Here is a 13,825-nt window from a genome sequence, read left to right as displayed (position 1 = left end):
CCATCTCAAAAATTCATAAAAAGATGGCAATTCATCTTATAAGAATTATGTTATATGGGACCACCTAGGGTCTAGTGTTATTCTTGGTATCCTAATCAATCATCAAGAGGTCTAAACAGGCTCTAGAAATGAATTTTTTCTTTACTCATTTTTACAACATGTGCTTCTTGGCTGCCATCTTAAGAGTTGTAAAATGACAATACTACTTATGCTGCATTTTCCCTAGGAATGGGTGACTAAGTTGCAATCATTTTGATTCAAAAACTGAATTATTAAAGTCCTATTGTGTAGTTGTCCCTCTTTGAAGTGCAGCAGGAGATATAAGAGAAATATTAGATGGGATTCTTGATCTCACATACCCAATAATCTTATAGAGTGAAAGGTCTTATATCAATTAATTAGTAGAAAAGCTGACATTTAAACACAAAATTGTGTCATGTAGAACTACAGGTGAAAACATCTCACTGTCTATCTTTAATTATTCACAAGTCTACATCATCTTTCAAATAATATTAAATCTAGCTTTTGTTCTTCCTGCTTTTCTAGCTGTGAAACTTTTTCAATAAGTTTTTAATTGTTGACATGTGATCTGTTTCTTTACCACGATATATTGCCTTCATATCCTAAAATCTAACTTCCACTCACATTAACCTCTGAAAAGCCATTTAATTCAAGTAATATTTGTATTACTTGGAAGGCATGTTCTCAGTTATTAGAGGAAACGCAAGGTGCAACTATTCTTCAAGTCTTCATCATTATTGTGCTCTCTGCCCTCCTCACCAACCACTTGTTCACCAGCTCCTCTTATCATCCCTTAACACATTTCCCCAAAGCATAGCCCCCAAATCTCTGCACTGTCTGCTTTGAAGAACTCTTTTGTGTTGTGAGTTCAGCTGTCAGCTTTTATCAGATGACTTATGGGTCAGTATCTCTGGCCCTGCAACCTCAGTTGAGCTCCATATGTGTAGTCTTTAATTGCCTTCTGGAAATTTGCACTTTCTTGGTCAACGGCCATCTCATGCTCATTAATTAATATGTTGGTTATCATTAATACATTGTATTAATATATTAATACATTAATGGTAACTCTTCTTAACCCAAAACAACTTTCTTTGCCCAGTGTTCCTATTTTTATTTTATTTTTTATCCCACTTTCTCAGATTGGAAAATTGGAGACATTTATTTATTCATTTACTCATAATGAAAACACTTATTAAATGTATTTAAAGCTCCCAATCTGGGAGCTTGGGGATGTCTGGCATTTTAGATTATTATGATAAAATATGGTGAACACCATCCTTGAGGTATTTACAAAGCACTACAGAAACATAAAGAGGAGAATGCAAATTTGTCAGCCAGCGGAAGGCTGTGGGAAATGCCAGGCTAATGGAGCAACATTTGCAAAATGTGAGGCATGGAAAATCCTGGCACAATTAAAGAATGGCAGTCTGCTTGGTGTGAATAAGGATATGTGGCAGCAGAGAAAGAAGATTCAAATATAGTCTATGACACCTGACAGCCACAGAGGTTTTTAGCCAGAGTGTGTTATGATCATATTCTTGAGTTTAATGACTTTTTGATGACTTTATTGTTGAATACTTGCATAGTGGAGTGATTAGAGGAAGATGGATCATATAAGTTCATAGAAACAAAACAGGCTAAATTTGATGAAGGCCAGGACCAAGGGAATGATGTTGGGGTGATGAGATTGGTTCCAATGCAAGAGGCTTACCAAATGTTTTGTGTTTGTTGGTTGGGGGGTAGGGGGGTGGGGTGGAGATAGCCAGTGCAGAAGGAGAATCCAGGAGAATGCTGAAATTTTGACCCTAAAGAAGTGAACGAATTGTGATGTTGACATGTGGAACACAGGATGGGAAATGAACAGCATAATGGCAGATAATAGGTAATGAATTTGGCTTTCACACAAGGAATATAGAACTCTAGGAAAACAAAATAACAATTAAGGGACAAGGACAGAGAGCAGAAATAACAACACAGAGTACCAGGAAAAATTGAAGAGCCAATTACTTTCTGTAATTATTAGGTGGTGAGACCTAGGGTCGCTATGAATCAGAATTGACTTGATGGCAGTGGGTTTGGTTTTTTTTTGTTTGTTTGTTTTGGGTGATAACTGAGTGAAGAGTGTTAGCGAAATAACAGGATTAGAATTCCAGAGGTCAAACCTTTTCGTACCGGTGGTATATATAGCTTCCACTTACTTTTTATATCTCTAGGTTTCATTGGGAAGCTGCTGTCCCACTCATAGTACATGCTGCCAGGAGGCAGGAGCCTGTATAACAGTTTGAAATGGAAAAAAAAAGACTTGTTTTTACAGCGTATTGTATGAGGTGGTAGTGAATCATTGAATTTTTAGTAGGAAAAACATCAATTTTGAAAATTTTTATTTGCTACACATATGTACCTCTGGACTCCGGGGGTAGAATTGCTGTTCACAAGGGGTATACATATGTACTTCAGGACGCCATGAGTACAATTTGTGGAATGAGGCATAAAACAAGAACTGTATTCCCTACCAAAAATGCAGACAGATTCAATGATTCAGCATGCCCTCCGTTACTAAAAACACATAGTATCCAAAATAAATAAATAATTAACTAAAAGGAAAAAATAATTGGGTCACGAAAGGGTTAAGGAATGAATTGAAGTAGAGATATCAGCGAGTATAGGCTGCAGAAAGGGTAGAAAGTTGATAAGAAAGAGGACTAAAGTTGCTTGTGGAAGCTTCAGGTTCAAAGGAAAGTTTTTAATTCAGGAAACTTGAGCTGAAGGAAGGCGCCAGAAGAAAGGAAGAAACTAAAAATTCAAGAAAAAAAGATTAAAGATGGCGATGTAATTGTTTACAAAAATAAAACCATGAACTTAAGTTAAGGGACTATCCTTGCGAAAGTATTAGAGACCAGTAATGTATTCTTACAGAACAACAACAACAGCAAAAGGACCCAAAAGAATTATAAATTTGTAGATAGAGGGGTACAACGTTTAGGGAATTCATGGCTAGTGAACTCTGCTTTTTGATTCAAGGAGACAGTATAGACATCAACGACTAAAGGGGGAGGGATGTGGGGGCAGCTTGAGAAGATGCAAAAGAGCTTTTAAGAACCATTACGCAGATAAAAAAAGAGAACAGAAGAGAGATGAGTAGAAGAATGCCGAGTAGCTCAGTACCGTTGCCATCAAGTCGATTACAACTCACAGTGACCCTACAGGACAGAGTAGAACTGCCCCCTAGGGTTTCCAAGGAGCAGCTGGTGGATTTGAACTGCCAACCTTTTGGATAACAGACGAGCTCTTAACCACTATGCCACCAGGGCACCAAGTAGCTCAGTAGATAATAATAAATAGTGCTGAAAGGATGAATGTTGTTGTTAGTTACTGTGAAGTTGGGCCAGACTCACAGTGACTCCATGCACAACAGAGGAAACACTGCCCAGTCCTGCACGCTTCCCATAATCGGTTGCAGATCAGACTGTTGTGATAATAGGGTTTTCATTAGCTCAGTTTTTGAAGTAGATCACCAGGACTTTCTCCCTGTCTGTTTTAGTCTGGGCATTCCACTGAAACCTGTTCAGCATCATAGGAACATGCAAACTACCACTAACAGACAGGTGATGGCTGCACATGAGATTCATTGGCTGAGAATCAAACCCGGATGAATGACCAGGTGGAAAGTCATCTAGTCCAACTTCAGCAAAGATGAATTAACTTGATTGAGATAGAAGCCAGGGACAAATTCGCAGTGAGTTAGTGGATTCTGTTTTATATTGGTTGTGTATTCTGTTTTCTAAAATTGTAGTAAATTGATCTTCAGATACGAATGTATGGATTTTTTTTTCCACATACCCTACTCAAGTTAGTAAAAATTAAATACATATATTTTATGAAAAGTTGATAATATTTCATATTTAGTTTTTTTTTCCAAAGTAAATTTACAAGGATGATCTCATCTTGCCCTGTACTGATTCAAGAGTTTCTCTATCTGATCAGACTCACGTAAGAATGACTAGCTAGACCATGATGCAACACCACATATTGTTGAAAAATAATGTCTGGACATGTTCAGCTTTCCTGTTCCTCTGCATATTGACTTTGAAGCAATAAGATTTTCCTGTGACTCCTGGAAAGCATTCTTTCTACCAGGGAGATGAAAGTTTTGTGGGAAGAAAAGCAATAGAATAAATAATTACTTTTTTTGGTATTTGGTCTGATACTAAGCATATCTTTTGCACATAAAGAATCATGCCTTATCCTCACTGGATTTCTCACATGGCCATGTATAGACCTCCATTTTCGTATCTCACCTAGTTTGAGATAATGCTGTGAAGATTGTCCAATATAATTCGGTTGTGCTTTATAGAGACTATTATAGTATATTTTAATCATTTTTGATGATTTTATATTTATTTTTCTAGTTAAGTTTTCCTACTGAGAAAATCCCTTAGAAATTTCAAACACAAGAAGTTCTGTGATCATTTATTTGAATAAAATGTTTTAGAAAATTTGTAAATGCTTTTTAAGTTTATGTGTTTAATTTATTGAGAAAATGAGAAGAAGGGAAAGAATCACCTCCTAATAGACAGGATGTCATTATCTTATCTCCTCTAAATAGATACCAGTGAAATAGCAGAGGCACAAGGAGAAAATAAGACTAAAAATGTTTGTAATAATAATAATAATAATACATGTTACATGTATATATAACCCTTCACTTCTCAAAGGATTTTTCACATCTGCTATCTCATTTGATACTATTCACAGTCCTATGGATAGGAATATTATTATGCCATTTTACAGATGAGATTACCAAAGTCCAGAGAGATTTATCTTTGTAAAAAAACAACAACAAACATTTTGATCCTTTATAGGAGAACATAATTTGATAATGTCATTATAAACAAAGTGCCATGAACTACTGAAGAAAAACGTGATGAGAAACAGAAGTACCTGTTGACCAAATTAATTTAACCAAATGAATTACTTAGCACTATCAAAATTTGGTTTTTGGTTTTAATAATAAAATAAGAATAAATTGGTCCAAGAAGTAATAAAGCAAATATGTGATTGATTCATGGAAAATATATGCAAGTCTATAGCACTAGGCTAAACTCAGCATCTAAAACATTAGCTTATATAAGGCAGAAGAGAAGTTCCTGTTAGCTTCCTCTTAGAAGACTGTCACACAGTTTGTTAAATATAGATATCACAGAAGTAACTTAATTCCCAAGAAGAAAATTAATAAAGAGGAAAAGGTCAAGTATTACCATGAGTACAGTAAGGAAAGAAATAAATGAGAAGTAAATTTAAACTACCATTACTAATAGACAGTATTCTATAACAGTAGGGACAACTGCATAACAGAAAGTTACCCAAATGCTGTCATGAAGAAACTCATAGTAACAGAATGAATAGATAATTACATTAAATATATGTAGCTTTATCTCTCTTAAAGTTTTTCAAAATTGTGTCTAAAATTATTTCAGCTTCTGAATGATAGTTACTTCTGTTGTTGCTCTTCATCCAATAATATAATGCTGTGTGTATTAGCAAGCACACAAAGATACAATACGTTGTGAAAAATAATGGGAGAGTTATCAGTGACAAGACAAACAGGACATGATGAAATAGAATTTAGGCACAAAACTGTGAGTTTATTGAATACAAACTACCTGTCAAACCACTTAAGTTAAAAACGGGTCCTCTATTCCCCATCCTTTGCAGAATAATCATGAACATATAGAACTCAAAGATGATTCAGGTAACTGTGTATTCATGCTTACTTACTTTATTCATATGTACAGAATATGGGGGGAGAGGAAAATGATGAGGCAGTGAGTGAACTTGACATACCATAAAAAGCTGGGCACACTTGCCAGTCTAGCTAACTAGTAGCCATATACTATACAGAAGTTTAAGACTCATTGATCAGGCTTTGGAGTGTTCCATGTGGGCATTCTCTCAGCTAGTGGACAAAATCTCCCATGTCTATCTCAAGCTGCTACCCTTTTTTTAGCAGTTAGCAAGTTCTTTGCCAGTTCTTGTGCTGCTAATGTGAGTTTTAGTCATAGCCATTCCTCTTCACTTCTGTTGCCCACTTAATGGAAGGGTGGTGTTGCCTCTAGTCCTGAGTTTGAAAAAAGGAAGAATGATTGCCTATATGTCTTTTTGTATCTTCTATTCCAGAGTTTATTATTCTTTCTTTATCTTACTAGGGAATCTCTAAAAATAATAATAATAAAAAAAAGGACATGTTGCATTACAAGTGTGTTGCTGGATCAGCATGAGAGTTCATAGACCCCTCTTAGCTAAATTTTTAATCTTATAACCCTAATGGCATTTGTCCACTTTCTAACCTTCATTTGTCATTTGAAAGCTGTCTTCCATTAGCTAAACACAGAGAAGTACCATGGCTAAATCATCCCTACCCAAATTCTTGAGTTTTCCTCTAAGAAGGGGTACCCTCACCCTTCACTTTATGCTGTAGAAATAATGGGACTAGGGCTAGTGTTCCCAAACTATGAGCTGAGGCACCCTGGCCCACTGCAGGGAACTCACATGAGGGCCATGTTGCATTTTAAATTTTCAAGGGAAACATACTCAGCAAACTAATAGCCTGAGGTAGTTCTCAGTTTCAACTTTAAGTTGCTTTCTGTGCCATCATATCTTTGCAAAACTGGCTTTTCAGCAGTTACTGTGATAAAAAGCAAGTACTGTGTGAAAACCAACATGGAACAGAAAATGAAGGTGCTAGTATCCATTCTGATCCCAAGGTTTGAGAATTTGTATAGTGCCCAACAGTTGCTAAATAGTTGAGACAATTATTGGTTTAGGAAGAGATGGCCTATTTTCAGTGTAAACCAAAAGAATATACTCTCTAAGAGCAATTTATGAGTATAAATAAATAATTAAGGAAATGTTGAAGGTCATCTTCGAAGAAAAAAGTGAACACAGTACCCTGAATGGAGGTCTCAATGGCATTGTGGCCCTAGATGAGTGAAACATCATTGAAAACCATTGACTCTTCCCAACTTTTGAGATTGTAAGGAGCAAGCGACCATTAGAAAAAGAGATTCTGATTCAGCCAGTTGTGAACATTGTGCCTTGCTCACTGGCTCTCACTTACTTCCTTACCCCAGCACTCTTTCATCTGTGTATTATAAAATGAAAATTTTCTAAACTTTACATCTGGGTGGGAATAGATGGTGACAGTTGATTTCTACATGAGGCAATCAATCTGTGTCTTCCACCACATTCTAAATAAAAGTGTGTATTAATTTGCTGGAATTTTTGAATGACAGAGTGTCATTCTTTTATTCATTTAGCAAATATAGATAGCACCTACTCCATGCCATGGCATTGTTTGAAGACATGGAAGATCCATGATAAAGAAGATAAAAACTTTGCTTGGATCATGTATTTCCGTTCTTTATTATTATTATTATTCTAGATACAAAAGAGGGAGCCCCTGAGTGGCACAAATGGTTAAGTGCTTGACTGCTAGCCAAAAGGTTGACAGTTTGAACCCGCCCAGAGGCGACTCAGAAGACATGCCTGGCGATCTGCTTTTGAAAGGTCACATGGCCTTGAAAACCCTATGGAGCGGTTCTACTCTGCACACATGGGGTTGCCAGTAGTCAGAACTGACTCAACAATTACTAACAACAAAAGGTAGAAAAGGAGACTTATCTGGCCAATATTGAGATTCCTCTATAAATCTCTATTACAAATAAGGAGAAGAAAACCTTTAACTAGACCCACGTCTTTAAGAAAAACTAAGTCAGATACTGCACTTTGCTATTGGATTCCTGGCACTTTGTGGTTTGGTTCAGGTCAGATTCATTGAAGAAACATCCCCAATTGTTCAGTCTGCCCAGTGCAGTTTCTTAGACTTTCAGGCTTTATGTTAGCTTACTGTTAATTGTCTTGACACTGGAGTTTTTCTTAATCTTGTATTATGGGTTGAATTATGTCCTTTAAGAAGATATGTTGAAGTTCTAATTCCCGGTATCTGTGAATTTGACCTAGTTTAGAAATAGGGTCTTTGCAGATATAATCAAGTTAAGATGAGGTCATTATGGTGGGCCCTAAATCCAGTATGGCTGGTGTCCTTATAAGAAGACAGGCATGTGAAGACAGAGGCAGAAACTGGAGTTATGCTGCCACAAACCAAGGAACACCAAAGATTGATTGCATCCACCAGAAGCTAGAAGAGGCAAAAAGAACGAGGCTACCCGAGAGCCTTCAGAGAGAGCATGGCACTCCTGACACCTTGATTTCAGATTGCTGGCCTCCAGAACTAAGAGACAATACATTCCTGCTCCTTTAAGTCACAGTTTCTGGGAATTTGTTATGGCAGCCCTGGGAAACTAATGCACCTTGGATCAAGAAAAATTTGCTGTCTTTGAATACTAGGCAGTAGTGTCTAAACAGATGTAAGACATCAGTTCCTCACAACCCTCTCATCAGAGGCAGACAAGTTATAAGCAGAAAGAGAAAGAACAGACATTCTCACCTCCAGAAATGCAGGAGGCTGCAATGTAACAGGAAATCATATAAGCAGTTCAGTGAATGACATTGTCTCCCAGTAAATGTCATGAGTGATCCCAAGACCAAGACATTTAACTTCCTGTTTCACTTCCAGGGAGAATAAGACTGCATGCAGATCTCAGGTTTCCAGATCTTAAAATGTATTCCTCCTTTAGTGCTTAGAGAACTACAAACTGAGTTTGTCATAACCATGAAGGCTTGGTTTTTGGTTTGTTTGTTTAACTGGTTTTTTTTTTTTTTTTGCTTGTCTGTTTGTTTTTGTTTTTCGCCAGAACACAAGCATTCTGATTTTTGTATTACTTAAAAGTCCCTATGGTGATTTTTTTTTTTTTTTTAGTGCAATAAAATAAAGCTTTCATCTAAGCATTGCCATTTTCAATTATGAACATATTTTTGGAAGCTAAAAAGAAGGCGGTTGGCAAAAACAACACTTTTACATTAATTTGTAAAGTTAGTTGCATGTACATTCTTTTTTTTAATTTAGATGAAGGTTTACAGTCGTATACATTCTTGATTTTTAGTACATTGAGTTTCCATTAATTTACTCCACCTCGCTATGAGTCAGAATCGACTCACTGGCAACAAGTTTGTTTTGTTTTGTTTTTGACTATGAGTTTAGGTAAAATGTTTAAAATGTTTCACTGTTTTTTTTTTTTTTTTTTTGGTGTTTTCTTTTGATTTGTTTGAGTTCTGTAGTTAATGTTTTGATTTTGTCCCTTTCTTCTTTTTTGATATGTGCATCTATTGCTATAAATTTATTTAAAGGTAGCCCAGCTTGTGCTATTTATCCGAAAAAAAGAACCTGATGTTTCTCAGACAGGTAGCTTGTTTATAATCCAGCTCTCTCAATACAGCAGAGTTTACAGAGGGGTAAAAGTATATTTCAAAAGGCTCATGATCAAATCTAGCAGTTGTGAGTTCAAGTTCAGGATATTCACAAGGTACACCATGTTTCCTCCTTTGTTGTTCTTGCTTTGGTAGATGCTTTTGGGAGTGAAATACACATAGTCCCCAACTTACAACACGGTTCCGTTCTGGTGACTCCTTTGTAAGTTGGTTCTGACATAAGTCAGATACCCCCCTTTTTTTTTTTAGTTTTCATTATTATTGTCTTTTATTAGCAGTGTTTTTATAAATCTGATCTTTATCTGTCTTTGGGGGTTGGAAACATTATGTATAAACTTACAGGTACATTTTAATACATACATACCTAAAAGATACACAAATCATAAAAAAAAAATGGATAGTCGTTTAAGTGCAGTTCATGGTTACTTGAATACTTATTAAGTCGGGGTCTACCTGTACATACCTTTTAGCTATTTCACAAGTATTTGATACATGCTTAGGGATATATAGATAGGGATTTGTTGTTGTTATCAGTCATCGTTGATCGGCCCCAACTCATGGCAACTTTATGTATAACAGAAACTTACATATAACAGAAACATTGCTTGGTCCTGTGACATCTTCATGATTGTTGCTATGTTTAAAATCATTGTTGTGGCTATTGTGCCTGGCGTATGTATATTTTTTATATTTTATGTAGAATTTTCCCATACGGTTTAACAATTGATCCTCAAATAATCATATAAGGTAACTAGAGAAAATATCATTAGTTCAGTTTTAGAAATCACAGACTTCCCCTCAAATATATTGTGTCTTTTCTAAGGAGACACACACACACAGAGGCACCATCATTTAGAACCCAGGTATCTTGGCCTTGAACCTAGTGAATTTTTGATCAATTGTTGCAGCTAGAAGGTACAGTAGCCTTTAGGTAATTAATTAATTAATGCAGTTAAGCTAAAATCTTTATTTTCTTTTGATAGAAATCTGGGCGAATCTCTTGACTTAGGGTCTCTGCCAAACAATCAGGAGTTTTTGTTAACATATTGATACTTTCTTCCCCCAGATTTAGAGTAGGCACTTTTTTTTCCAGTTACATAAAGCATTGTCTTCCTTGGAAGATGTGTAAGTTGTCCCTCAGTATTCACGTGGGGGAATTGTTCCAGGACCCCCCGCAGATACCAAAATCCATGAGTGCCAAAGCCCATTATATAAAATGGCATAGTATTTGCATATAAAGGTGGAGTTACCCGGACTGTGAGACGCCCACTGCACATGTGTGCCCGCTCTGACAGGTTCTGGTTCCCATCTGGGTGGGTGGGTAGGGGAGAAGAAGGCTTCGTTTATCCTGGCCACTTCCTTCCCATGCAAGAAAGTGACGGGACCATGTGGGCACTCCGTGTGCTCGGCGCTTACGGAGGGACACCCGGGCCGAAGGGCAGGGGCAGATCCACAGAGCGGAGTTGGCGTTTAGAACACAGGTGACATTTTCCTAATTGCTTCTTTGTTTTTGGAATTTTCTGGAATTCCCACCCCCCGCCGCCGAATATTTTCTCTCCATGGTTGGTTGAATCCACAGGTGCAGAACCCGTGAATGTGAAGGTGAAGTTTTGTGACTATTGCTCGAGTTGCACTGGTCAACATGATAGTCACTATCCACACGTGATTTTTTTTTTTAATTAATTAAAATTAAGTAAACGTAAAATTTACTTACTCAGTTGCACCGGTCACATTTCAAGTGCTAGGGAGTTGCCTGTGGCTAACCAAAAGCAAACCCACTGCTGTCAAGTCAATTTCGACTCCTAGAGACCATATAGGACAGAGTAGAACTGCCCCATAGGGTTTCCAAGGAGTGGCTGATGGATTCGACTGCCTGACCTTTTGGTTAGCAGACAGGCTCCCAACCACTACGCTTCCAGGGCTCCTAATGTGGCTAGTGATATCATCTTGAACAGCATAGATGCAGAATATTTCCATCACTGCAGAAAAGTTCTTTGATTCTTCTAAAATCTCGAATATGAACTTCTATGTGGTTTCAGAGTAGTCTGAATCCATATGAGCGTGCAGAAAGCAGCATGGTGTGGTAGAAATGAAACGTATTTTAATGTCTGCTTCTAAATCCAGCTACGCTGTGCGTTCCCATGTCTTGAGATTTCATGCACCTATACAATCTCAAAAAACACCTGGGAGACTGACCTAGTATTACTCTTTGCTTTGCCAATGAACAAGAAAATTGCCATCAATATACACAATCATTTCATTTTTAAAAGGCGTTTTCACTTCAATAAAAAAGGCATGATCTTAGAATAAAGGAGAGTTTTCAAAATGAGTAAGTTTAGCTTTTTGAAAAACTCACTCCCCTGGTCCACGTTTGTTCTCACTTTGACAAGGAGCAGTAAACATTCTGTTGGACCTCAGACCCATATTTGGAAACAGTTGAACTCTGCCACTTGTCAAGGGCATGGCAGCCAATGAGTTTCTTAAGCCCTCCAAGCCAAGTTCCTTACTTTAGAATGGGAATATGAGCATCCATCTATTGCAGAGTCATCAGGATTAAATACCATGTGTCAGGGGAGCACAGCACCTGGCACATAGTGGGATCCATAAAACCTACTGCTCTCACTGTTGTCTGGCTGAGCAAACCCTTCATTTTAAACTACTGACTCTACCACATGACGATCTTGAAAGTTGTTACACTAGCTACCCATAAATCTTTCCACCAAGAACCCATCCTGGAAAAAAAGTCCAAGAGGATAGGGCCACTGATATTAAGAAAGGGCTTATCGAATAAGATGAACTGTGAAAGAAGAACTTGTTCCTAGCACACAAAGTGAGGGCACTTGTGAAAGCTGGCCTGTGTATTCAACTCTTTCCTGCTTCATTCTTCTCCTTCCATAGATGTCAGACTCTCAGGCTAGGAGTTAATGCTACTGAAAATAATTTGTGACATCAACACTCATGGAAAAAAACAAAAATTCCTCACTTGTATTGTTTTCATTAAATAAGAGAATTAAATATTCTTAGTGAACACATCTACACACTTGTTAAACATGTTTTTAATTATTGAAATTGGAAACATTTTTTATATGTAATTTTGAAAATCGATTGTCTTTTGCCCATTATATAATGAACAAATTTGAAGGCATTTATTGGCATCGTGTACTTTCTCTAATGAAGCCTGTTTTTTTTGTTTGTTTGCTTTATGACTAATAAGAAATTACACTTAAGATTAGAAAATGTTTTATGTTGCATAAACGCCAAATTCATTTGCTTTATCATCAATATGTGTGTGTTACAAGTAATATGAGCACTCATGGGCCCAAAATTAAGAATTTTAAGAAATTTTGTCCAAAGATTAGGCCAGGTCTTAATTTTTAAAATGTTCATAGGAAGTGAGAAAGTGATTTAAATTTCAGAAAACTAAAGGATTTCTAAGGTCACTAAATAAAACCAAACCAAACCAAACCCATTGCTGTCAACTTGATTCCAGCTCATAGAGACCCTACAGGACAGAGTAGAACTGCCCCATAGAGTTTCCAAGGAGTGGCTGGTGGATTAAAATTGCCGAATCTGCTGTGAAAGCTCTCTTTAAAGTGTTAAAAAGCAAAGATGTTGCTTTGAGGGTTAAGGTGCACCTGACCCCCGCCCGTACCCCCGCCCAAAGAAAACCAAACCAAACCTGTTGCCATCAAGTCGATTCCAACTCGTAGAGACCCTATATGACAGAGAAGAACTGCCCCATAGGGTTTCCAAGAAGCAGCTGGTAGATTTGAACTGCCAGCCTTTTGCTTACCAGTCTTAGCTCTTAACCACTGTACCACTAGGGCTCCTCTAAGGCCATATCCATTTCTAAACTGATAGGATGTTTTTTAATCATCTGAAATATACCTTAAAATTTAATGCTTGCAGAGCTAGAAATTTTTCCATGGAGTAGTATACACAAAATAGTATACTATATTCCAAAATTCTCAAACTTGATAGGGATGGTGATGGTTTTTTTTTCCCTCACAGTACCTTTCTTCCCCTCATTTGAAAATATAGAAGACATGAGGTTATAAGATTTCCTTAGAAATATATACATATGCACGTGTATATATATGTATATGTATGTGTACATATATGTATGTGTATATGCATATATACGTGTGTATATATGAGAGTCCATGGGTGGCGCAAACAGCTAAATGCTCAATTTTTAGTGAAAAGATTGGTGGTTTGAATGCACCCAGAGGCACCTCAGACTACAGGAGTTGTGATCTGCTTCCAAAAGATCACAGCCTTGAAAACCCTGTGGAACAACTCTACTATGCACACATGGGGTCCGTCAGTCAGAATCAAGTAGACTGCCTCTAACAACAACTATATATATAAATATATATATATATGTATATATATACATATATATGTGTATGTGTAT

General features: G+C 37.0%; 1 protein-coding gene across 5 annotated transcripts in view; it reads left to right on the top strand.

Annotated features, from left to right (window-relative positions):
* Positions 1-13,825, top strand: part of PDE4D (phosphodiesterase 4D) — an 889,016-nt gene that overhangs the window by 621,162 nt on the left and 254,029 nt on the right. The gene's annotated exons all lie outside the window — the stretch shown is intronic.

The sequence above is a fragment of the Trichechus manatus genome, unplaced genomic scaffold (genome assembly GCF_000243295.1).
Source record: "Trichechus manatus latirostris isolate Lorelei unplaced genomic scaffold, TriManLat1.0 scaffold00074, whole genome shotgun sequence".
NCBI classification, from domain to species: Eukaryota; Metazoa; Chordata; class Mammalia; order Sirenia; family Trichechidae; genus Trichechus; species Trichechus manatus.
This window is presented reverse-complemented; position numbering and strand designations above follow the sequence as displayed.